The sequence below is a fragment of the Jaculus jaculus genome, chromosome 3 (genome assembly GCF_020740685.1).
Source record: "Jaculus jaculus isolate mJacJac1 chromosome 3, mJacJac1.mat.Y.cur, whole genome shotgun sequence".
Taxonomy (NCBI): domain Eukaryota; kingdom Metazoa; phylum Chordata; class Mammalia; order Rodentia; family Dipodidae; genus Jaculus; species Jaculus jaculus.
This window is the reverse complement of record NC_059104.1, coordinates 51,332,012-51,344,383: the sequence shown is the minus strand read 5'-3', so window position 1 is coordinate 51,344,383 and position 12,372 is coordinate 51,332,012. Positions and strand designations below refer to the sequence as shown.

Sequence of the window (12,372 nt, the reverse complement as noted above, 5' to 3'; positions counted from 1 at the left end):
CCTTGATTTATGACTCTCTTCTGTTCTGTACCTATAAAACCTACATAAAATTGTTAACACTTTGGAACATGGAATTGGGGGTAACCTAAATCTGTGTGCAGGGTCAAGGTCACTCATATTCAGCTCCAGAATAATACCTCTTATCCCCTTTGATATGACAGCTGTGTCTTTTGGGTCAACACTAAATTATACCTGATTCATAAGCCCTATGATGCAACCATGATGCTTTAAAAAAAAAAAAAAAGAGCCAGGTATGGTGTTGCATTCCTTTAATGCTAGCACTAGGAAGGCAGAAGTAGACGGATCACTGTGAGTTCGAGACCAATAAGACCACTATGAAACTGAATAGTGTATTCCAGATCAGCCTAGGCTAGAGTGAGACCCTATAGCAAAAAGAAAAAATATTATTTCATTAGTGATATGAAAACACAATACAATTACATAACATAATAATAATTATGTCTTGTAAAAATGGAAGAATACACCGGGTGTGGTGGCACATGCCTTTAATCCCAGTACTCAGGAGTCAAAGTAGGAGGAATCACCGTGAGTTCAAGGCCACCCTGAGACTCCATAGTGAATTCCAGGTCACTCTGGGCTAGAATGAGTACCTACCTCAAAAAACCAAAAAAAAAAAAAAAGGAAGAATACAACAACCAAAATATCTGTATGAGTATATTTCTTTCTATAAGCATTTGAATTGACATGAAGGTAATTTTTGGTAAATGTTAAAGTAAAATTCAAATACGTAAAAATAGAGTATAATAAGGAATATAAAGGCTGTAAAGATGACTCGGTGGTTAAGGCACTTGACTACAAAGCCTAAGGACCCAGGGTCAATGCCCTAGTACCTGCATAAAGCCAGATACCCAAGGTGATTCATGTGTCTGGAGTTTGTTTGCAATGTCTGGAAGCCCTGGCAAGTGTCTCCTCTTCCTCCCTTTCTCTCTCTCTCTCTTCCTCCCTCTCAAGTAAATTAATTTAATTTGTTAAAAACCCATAAAGAATATTAACAATTAAAATCAAACTGCAGAAAATATTGTTACTTTCTTACTCAGAATACAACATACATTTTCCAAGGGGAAAAAAATGTGAAAGCTTAATTAATCAAAGCACATCATTCATCTAAGAACAGGCACATAGACTGACAGAACATAATAGAAAGTCTAGAAGTAATCCTATAGTTTTACAATCAACTGATTTTCCACAAAGGGGCTAAGCAACACATTTGGAAAAAAATAGCCTTTCCCATAAATGGTGCAGAGAAACCAGGATATCCTTATGAAACTAGATCCCTACCTATAACCAATTACAAAGTTGACTATAAGTACATTATAATTTACATGTAAGGGCAGAAACTACAAAATTACTAGAAGATATGAGAAGCACTTCAAGACACTGGAATAGGATAGACTTTTTTGGACAAGATACAAAAAAAAACAGTAAGCAAATGTGAAAATAAGCAAACAGGATTACATGAAACTAAATAATATGCTTCACCAGAGTCAAAATACAACCTACTTATCAGGAGAGAATATTTCAAACAATACATTAGACAAGAAGATTAATATCTAGACTATACAAAGAATTCCTAAAACTCAATAGCAAAATAATTATAAAAATCTAATTTTAGCCAGGCATGGTGGCACACATCTTTTATCCTAGCATTAGAGAGGTAGAGGTAGGAGGATGACCATGATTCAAGGCCACGCTGAGACTACAGTGAATTCCAGGTCAACCTGAGCTAGAGTGAGACCCTACCTTGAAAAAAAAAAAATTAATTTTAAAAAGCGACAATTAGGGCTGAAGAGATGGCTTAGCGGTTAAGCGCTTGCCTGTGAAGCCTAAGGACTCCGGTTCGAGGCTCGGTTCCCCAGGTCCCACGTTAGCCAGATGCACAAGGGGGCGCACGTGTCTGGAGTTCGTTAGCAGAGGCTGGAAGCCCTGGCGCGCCCATTCTCTCTCTCTCCCTCTATCTGTCTTTCTCTCTGTGTCTGTCGCTCTCAAGTAAATAAATAAATAAATTTTATAAAAAAAAAAATAAAAAAAGCGACAATTAGCCAACATAGACACTTCTTTTAAAAGTCCACAAATTGTTCACATGTTAAAAAAAAAGTCTATCATCACTAATAGCCAAGAAAATGCATAGACATTTCTTTAAAAAGTTTACAAATTGCTAGTAAGTATATGTAAAAGATGTTTACCATCTCTAATAGACAGGAAAATGCAAGGCCAAACCACAGTGAACTATAATTTCACTCCAGTAACAATGACTATTATCATAAAGACAAAAGATATAAAAGATATATCACAAAAGCCAAAAAAGCAAGGATTGGTGAGGCTATGAAGACAGGGAGCCCCTCCCAATGCACTGTTGATAACAATGTAAATTAGGGGCTAGAGAGATGGCTTAGTGGTTAAGCACTTGCCTGTAAAGCCTAAGGACCCTGGTTCGAGGCTTGATTCCCCAGGACCCACGTTAGCCATATGTACAAGGGGGTGCACGTGTCTGCAGTTTGTTTGCAGTGGCTGGAGGCCCTGGCGCACCCATTCTCTGCCCCTCTCTCTCTCTCTCTCTCTGTCTCTTTCTCTATCACTCATAAATAAATAAACAGAAAAAAATTTTTAAATGTAAATTAATGCAATCATGATAAGCAAGAGGGAGGATCCTTAAAAGTTTTTTTTAAAAAACTACCAAATTGGGCTGGAGAGATGGCTTAGCGGCTAAGCGCTCGCCTATGAAGCCTAAGGATCCCGGTTCGAGGCTCGGTTCCCCAGGTCCCACGTTAGCCAGATGCACAAGGGGGCGCACGCGTCCGGAGTTCGTTTGCAGTAGCTGGAAGCCCTGGCGCGCCCATTCTCTCTCTCTCTCTCTATCTGTCTTTCTCTCTGTGTCTGTTGCTCTCAAATAAATAAATAAATAAATAAATAAATAAATAAATAAATAAATAAATAAATGAACAAAAAATATTTAAAAAAAAAACTACCAAATTATCATATACAAAAACCTAAGTATCAAGACCTATTGATAAATGAAAGAATGTGCATATGCATAATACATTAGCCAAGCATTAGAAAATAAATCTTGGCATTTACAACAACATACCTGAACCATGAGATCATTACCTTAGTGAAGGAAGCTAGGCATAAAAAGATAAGTATCACATGATCTCAATTAACAAGATCTGTAATAGCAGACACCACAGAATTTCAGAAAAGAATGATGGTTACCAGTTGCTGGGGAGAATAGGATGGAGGCAGCAGTGGCCAAAAGTTTCTCAAATGTAACAAAAGCACAGAGAGGACCAGAAAGCTCGGGCGCTCTATAGGGTGATTACAGCTACCAAGTGTGCTATACACCTCCAAAAACCAAAAGGATTTTAAATATTGTCCCACATAGAAATGACAAATGTTTGAGTAGGTAGATATGTTGATACATACGCATACATTAAATGTGTACATTAAAGAATGCCCCCATATGTACAATATTCTTGCAATTATATGTGTTTAAAATTTAGCATAATAGAAACTCATTTTCCTCATCTGCATATTCTGTAGACCCAGTGTGATCATCTCTTTAATTGTTCAAAAATTATAAGATCAAAAAAATAAAGAGAAATATATTTACACATCTCTTTGCATTTAGACTAGCCGTTTCCTGTCAGACTATCTTATTCATTTCTTCTCTGTCCTGTGAAGACCAGGGAATAGCTAATTTAAAAAGAAAAGTGCTCCTGTAAAGACTGACGACCATGCTATGACTAAGATGAGAAAAGCAGTTAAACAGGAGTGTCTGTTTGCAAACCGTGATGCCACTTCTCAAGTCAAGAGTTTACTTTCCACCATCAGTAGCAGACAGATTACCTTCAGGCATTTCCAATCGGCTTTCATGTTTCATGAAAACACCTACAGCACCCACTTAACTGTTTGCCTTGTTGACATCCTATTCTGTATTTATTCTTATTTCCCTTGCAGCAGGGAAGCTTGAAATCAAACACATAAGGGGTAATTTGTGAGCCTGAGTTGCTGATATGGGGATGCATGGAGAGGCTCTGCTCATCATACTCACTTGTGATAGTGGCATCCCAGTGGGCCTCCACTATTCTGTTTGAAGTAAATTTTCAACTATGACTATATTCAAAAGTATATGCATAGAGAGGTTTTAAAACGAATATAAATGTTTAGGACTATTTGTGCAGCTATCACCATCCATCACTGTGTAGAATAAAAAGTCACCACTCACAAGCTACCTTTCTCAAAAATACACAAAGTCATTTTAAGTTATGTTAACATAACAAAAGCACTTTGTTGGACATAATATGCTTAGGCTGTGGCCCACTATAAAATTTCAGGAAGCATATCATTACATGTAAGACAGAAAGTTCTCTGATCTGAGTAATTAATAATAGAACATAACATATTTAAAATTTATCAAATCTGACATAACAATTATGATTAGAATAATGAGACCCAGAGTAGTTCTCAAATCAACTATTTCTAGACCCAATGGAAATGTCTCATCTAAATACAGAATATGAATCATTAAAATTTCACCCACTCATATATATTACATAAGGACTAATTGTCGATGAAACAAAATATTACAACTACATTAAAATAGGCACTATACCAAATCACTTTATCTTAAAATCTTTTAATTCATTATGAGAATTTTTTTATCTCAATGACAATAAACTCAAAGAGGTGAGCAAGGCTGTAAAATGTAGTACAATGAAATAACCCTTACAAATTTTAAGAATGTAGGAAACATTTTGTTGCTTGTTTTTCCAAGGTAGAGTCTCACTCTAATCTGGGCTGACCTGAAACTCACTTTGTAGTCCCATGCTGACCTTGAACTCAACAGAGATTATCCTACCTCTTCCTCCTGAGTGCTACAATTAACAGTATGTGCCAGCATGCCCAGCAAAAGTAGGGAACTTTTGTATTTAATTTGTTGTTTGTTTGTTTTTTTCTTGGTGTGTGTGTGTGTGTGTGTGTGTGTGTGTGTTGTTTCTTTCTTTGGTTTTTCAAGGTAGGGTCTCACTCTAGAACAGGCTGACCTGGAATGCACTATGTAGTCTCAGAGAATTCACTATGCAGTCTCAAATTCATGGTGATCCTCCTACCTCTGCCTCCCTAGTGCTGGGATTAAAGGTGTGTGCCAACATGCTCAGTTTAATTATTTTTCAATAAATAATGTCAGCAACTTTACTGTTATCTCTAAATAACATATTACTACCAGATTAAAGTAGATTATTCACATTATTTACTTATTTAATATTTATATTATTCAAATTGTAAAATTCATAAAACATGTCAAAAACAAGAATAGAGCCAGGGTGGTGGGGAACACCTTTAATCCCAGCACTTGGGAGGCAGAGGTAGGAGAATTGCCATGAATTTGCAGCCACCCTGAGACTATATAGTGAATTCCAGATCAGCCTGGGCCACAGAGAGACCCTACTCAGAAAGAAAGAAAAAAAAAAAAAGGACAGATCCAGAGAGAAAAGCTAACACTAGTAATAACAAAGAAGCAACAGAAACAAAAACAAAATTGAAAAAGGTAGTATGAAACACAAACCAAAATGCAACAGGCTCCCTGTTCTCTTAAAAATGTGCAAGGCAAATACATTGTTTTTTGACAAACTGTCATTCACAAATCAACCCTCTTATTTATTTCAACAGAACACTTCCTATTTCCAGTAATATTATTCAAGGGGCACAAATAAAGTTGTACAAAATAAATCGTAATAGGGAGTATACACGTCTGGGATCTTGGCAGAGGACTGCTGCCATCCATAGCTTTCTACAAGAGAAGAAAATTTCTTACCATCCATGTAAGAAACAACCTGGAAAAATTACCAACTGATCTCTAAATGATCTATAAATCTCCAGGAAACTCTGCACTACTTGCTCTGGCCCATCAGCACTGCGCCATCAGGCATTCTGAGGGTTCACTGAAAACCTTACTCATGGATAAGGGAGCACTGCATGCATATATTCTCTATGAACAGGAATGGCAAAGATCACTATCACATTTGTAGCAGGAAAGAAAAACAAATGCTTGAAAGCAGGGGTGGGGAAAAGTATAAATGCTAATTTAACCTGCCTTTTAAAATTGTAACAGGAGTTGCCAAATGCTTCTCTTTTTAATTGCCTTAATGAAAACTTTAAGTATATTACAGGGTACAAGTATATTACTGTGCAGAATATCCTAATAAAAGTCTCAATATAGGAGAACAGGGAAAGGGAAGATGTAACGTGTTTACAAAGGGAAAACAGCAACAAAAGAGACTTGTTGCTCTCCCAAATGACAATATTCAAACCACCTGTAAGTGTTCCGTGGTGAAATTCACATATTGTTTCCAAGGGCACAGGATGAAATCAGAAATATGTGTCTTGGTTTCTGGCAGTGTTATGTTTTGGAAAGCAAACACAGCTGGTCACTTGATTGACTACTGCTCCAAGAATAATGGTCCATTATTACTAAACCTCAAATGATCATTAACAAAGGCAGTCACCCTGCTTCAAGGGCTCATCGTGCTCTTAAATCCACATCTGGTATGAGAAATACAAGAAAAAAAGAAAAGAAAAAGAAAACAGAAAAAAAAAGAAGAAGAAAATAAGTTATTTGACCTTGAAGGGATCACAGACCAGTGGTTGAAACAAATGTTTAATGAAATTATCTCCACAATGTCGTAAATGCTATAGTTACAGTGCTATGGAAACAGAAAGTACAGTACCTGTCTCTCCTGAGAACTTCATAGCAACTGATTTCTGGCCCCAGCAGTTAAGTCACATAAAGGAAGATTTCTAAACAGGAGGGAATACATGTAGAAATTGCAAGCATAACAATTCTGCTCTGTAGTGATCTCAATAGAAAGTTGTGCCAGAAATAAAGCCAAGACTAAATAAGGGCTTAACAAAGATTATACTGGGTTGGAGAGATGGCTCAGTGGTTAAGGGCACTTGCCTGTGAACCCTAATGATCTGAGTTTGATTCTCCAGTACCCACTTAAACCCAGACGCACAATGTGGTGCATGTATCTGGAGTTGGTTTACAGTGGCTTGAAGCCTTAGCACGCCCACATTTATTCATTCATTTCCCCCTCCCTCCCTCCCTTCCTCCCTCTCTCTCTCTCTCTCTCTCTCTCTCTCTCTCTCTCTCTCTCTCTCTCTCTCTCTCTCTGCTTGCTAATAAAATAAAATGAAAAAGATTAAGGAGGAAAAAAAAAGAATATATGCATGTCATGGACCACAGGAAGCCACCAAAGGACCATGCAGGCGTGCTAGGCAAAGTCATCCCTCTGACCCTAAAATGTGTGCTTCTGAGCCCCAGAAACTGAATATATGATATCACAGGGGGGAATCAAAGCTGCTAATCAAATGGTGAGACTCAGCTGAATTTAGAAAAATGAAAGTGAAGAGTCAAAACATAAAGAGCAATCAAACTGCATTTACTAGTTTTGAAGCTGGAAGGAGGAGAACAAGAGCCAAGGAATGTGGGTAGACTATAAGGTGGAAATGATTCTCAACAGTCCTAGAAAAGAAACAGCTTTCCCAACACCACACCTACAAGGACCTGGGTTCTGCCCACAGAACAAATGCGGAAAGGAAACTGAGCTTCCTTATTCACACACATAAAGTTTCTCTCCATTTATTTGGATTTTACTTAATATTTTCATAATTCTGTAATTTTTTTTCCTCCAGGCATGGTGGTGCATGCCTTTATTTTTATTTATTTGAGAGCAACAGAGAGAGAGATTGGGCACACCAAGGCCTCCAGCCATGGCAAACGAACTCCAGATGCGTGCGCCCCCTTGTGCATCTGGCTAACGTGGGTGCTAGAAAATCAAGCCTTGAACCGGGGTCCTTAGGCTTCACAGGCAAGCACTTACCACTAAGCCATTTCTCTAGCCCTAATTTTGTAATTTTTAATATAAAAGTTCTTTACCTAAAATTTGCTGGAATTATAATTCTTGATTTTATTTTCCTCATGTTCATTGCTGATACACAGGGGGGAAAAACTAATTATGCCCTTCTTGAATCCTTAAAGTCTTTATCAATTTAATAAATTCTGGAAATTTTAAAATTCTCTTTTTAAGGCTGGAGAGATGGCTTAGCAGTTAAGGCATTTGCTTGCAAAGCCAAAGGATTCAGGTTCAATTCCCCATGATCCACACAAGCCAGATGCACAAGGTGGCCTATGTGTCTGGAGTTCATTTGTATCAGCTGTATGCCTTGGTGCATCCATTGTTGCTCTCTCTTGCACACTCTGTCATGTGCTTGCTCTCTCTCTCTCTCTCAATTTGTCTCTCCCTCTCTCAAATATATAAATAAAAATAAAATATTTTTCTTAAAAATTCTCTTTTCAAACAATCATTTTATTTGCAAACAAGGGCTTTCCTGTTTCCATTGTAATAATGCAATCTTCATTTTCTTTTCTTGCCTCAGTGTTTTGGTGAGAACCTGCAGCATGGTGTTGAATAAAAGTAATGAATACAGACATTCTTGTCACATTCTGAGTCTCAGGGAGAAAGGGTGAAGTCTGTTATCATTAAATATATTTGCTGTAGGACTTCATGCAGCCTCTGTGAAAATGAGAAAGCTCCTGTATTTGGATTTTCCAAGAGCTACTGTGATAAAGCAACAATACATGAATACTGTCAAACAAAAAAAAAAAATTCATTCACTTATATGTCTAGAGGATACAAGTGCAAGATTAAGATGTCATCAAGGCCAGTCTTATGAGACCTTTTCCCTCCTTTCTGGAGAAGTAGCAACCTTTGATGTTCCTGTGTGTTGTTCATTACATAGGACTTTGTTCTTAGCACACACAATCAAGAATTCTTCCGCTTCTGTTCCAGTATTAAATCCATCCAAATAGGCCCATTTCCCAAGAAGTGGGAATTAGAATGTAATTTTTCTGGATACAACTCATCTCATAATAACTTCTATCCTACTTTAGTTTTTTAAAATTCTTTTAAGATGGACTTTGCCATTTAGTTACATAACTTTTTTTCTTTGGCTTCTGAATATAGTGTTTTACCTAAAGGTTATTACATCCATATGATGGACAGTGGTCTATAAATTTGGAGGTACTTTTTGTGATATTGGCATTGCCCTTGGTTTAGCTATCAGGTAACAATAACTTAATAAAATAATAAACTGAGCAATGTTTCCTGATGGCTTACATCCTAAGAGAGACTTAAACACTTGGTATTTAGGCTCCATGAAACATACTACACAAGCCTGCAGGGATCATGTGTTCCTGAACATCTTTAAGGAGATAATTAGGAACTTCATTGTCCAGCAGTCATAGGACTATCTAGGTTTTCTCTCATCTATGGGGTACCTAATTAGTAGTAGTCTACACACTTGTGACAAACTAACAAACTTCATACCTTGACCTTTGACAGTTTTAACACTCTGTAACAGCAGTATTCAATTTATAATCCTCTATCATAGTAAAACATCAGTGGTGCCGGCTACATTTTCAGTTTATTGAAAGCTTTCATTTTCACCTGCCCATACCAAGGTGACTAAATACTTTTTAAAAAGTTCTGAGACGATGTGGAAAGTGATTAGCATGCCCTATATAACAAAATAAGCATATACCTTCATCTCATTCCATGGCCCATGGACAAAAAGACACTCAATTATAGAACCAGGGCTGGAGATGGCTTAGCAATTAAGGCATTTGCCTGCTAAAGGCAAAGGACCTAGGTTCAATTCCCCAGAATCCACATAAATATAGATGCACAAGGTGGAGCTTCATTTACAGTAGCTGGAGGCCTTGACAAACCCATATTCAGTCTCCTTCTCCCGCTCCCTCTAGATATATGAGTGTGTGTGTGCACGTGTGTGCACACATATACACACACCTTTCACTCTCTCTCTAATAAATAAAAAATAATTAATAGAAATTATAAAGCCAATCCCCTCCCCTCCCAAAAAACAAAAACTAAGTAAAGTTTCAGTTGTAAAAATCTACAAACTTCAAAACACAATTGTTAATATGTGCATTGACTATGTGAATATTTTGAAGTATACGTTTAAAAACAACAATATGACGGGTGTAGTGGCGCACACCTTTAATCCTAGCACTCCAGAGGCAGAGGTAGGAGGATTGCTGTAAGTTCGAGGCCACCCTGAGACTCCATAGTGAATTCCAGGTCAGCCTGAGCTAGAATGAGACCCTACCTCAAAAAAAAACAAAAACAAAAACAAAAACAAAATCCCACATCTAGCATTAAATGAGATAGTTGAATAAAATTACAGCAGTCTGTTCTCATAATGGCTTCTTAGATAAAACATAATAAAGTTATAACGTACCTAAAGAAAGTATCACAAATAAAATGAAAAGAAAATCAGATTAAAAGCAATGTGAATTAACAAGACTCTGAATCTTCAAATGAAAAGATCATAAAATAACTGTATTAAACACAATGACATTTACACTAATGAAAACTTAAGACTACTACTGAAAGGAACACATAATAGAAAAGGCAATATTCCTTTGAAGCACACTAAGTATTAGCAAGTAGGGTTATACATATCAAAGCAAATACCACTGGTTCATGAATGAATGAACTGAATTATGTACCTTTAAAATATGCTAATTTGACAGGAAGAAAAAATGTGCTCCAATTCAGGCCTCCAATCATCTGTTCCCATCCTGCATACATCACACTACTTGGATCAGTCTCGCCATTAAGCCCATAATCCGCCTGATTCTGTGTGTTGCTAGATTTACATCTTCACTCATAATGTAGCCTACTATGTAACACTGAAACAATTTGATCTCTCAAGGGCCCTTCAAGCTTCCTCATTCTCTGAATGATCACTAATTTAAGTTTTGCCATTTGCCCATTGAGCATTGTTCACTAAGCCCCACTTCTGTTAGCACCCACTTCTCTTACTGCCAAAGGCCTGGTACAATTTCATTATAGGCATGGTCAGAACTTCATAGTCCAATAGTCATTCATAAAATCTCACCTGAGTATGACTTTCCTACCCAGACTACCTAACCCTGCTCTTCTCAAAAGTTATCAACAGCCCTCCTCTTGATGGATCTAACAGAGTCACTCTGCAGTACCCCATCTCACAGCAGCATGTTGTGCATTTCCTCATTTCTTTCTTTCAAAAGACTTTTCCTTCTTTTGCTTCAGGAAATTAGCCTTCTGGATTCTCACCTTCTGCCACGGACTACTCTTTCATCTCTTGTTCTGGCTCTTCCTACTTTTGGAGGCAATCATTCTAGACCCTTCTAGGACCTGGATCCCATAGGAGGTTGTTCTCAACATTGTGTGTATCTTATGTCCACACAAACTGTCTGCTGAGGATGGACAATAATTCTCTAGGCATTTTGTGCCATCCATATATAAACAACTGACACTTCCACTCCATACTTCTCAACTAAGTTTCAGATTCATACATCCTGCCAACTGTAAAGTTCTTATGATAAACAATGTAACATGTTTAAAGGGAATATTTCAATTTTCTTTCTTAAAGTCCATGAAACCAACCACTAGCATCATTCCCTCCATTCCAATTATCCACACCACTATTAGTTTGCCCAGTTAGAACGCTATGCAGATTTCCTGACTGCTCCTTCTATCCTTCCATCAATAGATCTTTGCATGTATGTATGTGTAGTATACGTGGTAGTGTGTGTGGAGGGATGCTTGTGTATGTGCAATCGTGTACTTTGTGTACATGAAAGCCACAGGAAAATACCAGGTGTCCCTCCTTCACTATCCATCCACATGTTTCTTTAAGATGGAGTTTCTTATTAATTTCAAAGCTATCCATTCTTCATGAGCTCCAGTAATTTTGATCTCTGCTCCCCACAGGAGCAAGGCTCAAAACCAGTGCATATAGATGAACAGGTGGGTGGGGAAGGTTGGACTGAACCCAGGGTCCTTGCATATGCTAGGCAATCACTCTCTTGGCAGGCAAAAGATAGCTATGAATAGCAGAGCCAGAGAAAGAGGTTCTAAAAATATTCTAAATTCTGTTTTCTGCTTCTCTATCAGTCAATCTATTGTGAAATCTTGGCCCAACTTTCGCTGTGAACTAATCTTTAAATTATAAGTAGATGTTTTATGCAACCTTAGCTTGGTGGGAACAGAATGTTTTGACCAACAATTGGTCATGAGACAGGGCCATGAGACCATAACCAGTCACATAGGGATAAAACAACTTTGGGTTTAAACTGGTTATGGCCAGGAACCTTCCTTATGAGGAGATAAAGTCTGAAAATCACTTATTTGAAAACCACCGGTCAGGATAGTGAGGCAAGAACAGAGAGCAGTTGGGGAAGATAAGAGACAGCAGCCAGGGGCCTTGTAGGCCATCATCCCTTGCTCA

General features: G+C 37.7%; 1 protein-coding gene across 4 annotated transcripts in view; it reads right to left on the bottom strand.

Annotated features, from left to right (window-relative positions):
* Diaph3 (diaphanous related formin 3) overlaps positions 1 to 12,372 on the bottom strand; it is a 530,142-nt gene that overhangs the window by 351,638 nt on the left and 166,132 nt on the right. The gene's annotated exons all lie outside the window — the stretch shown is intronic.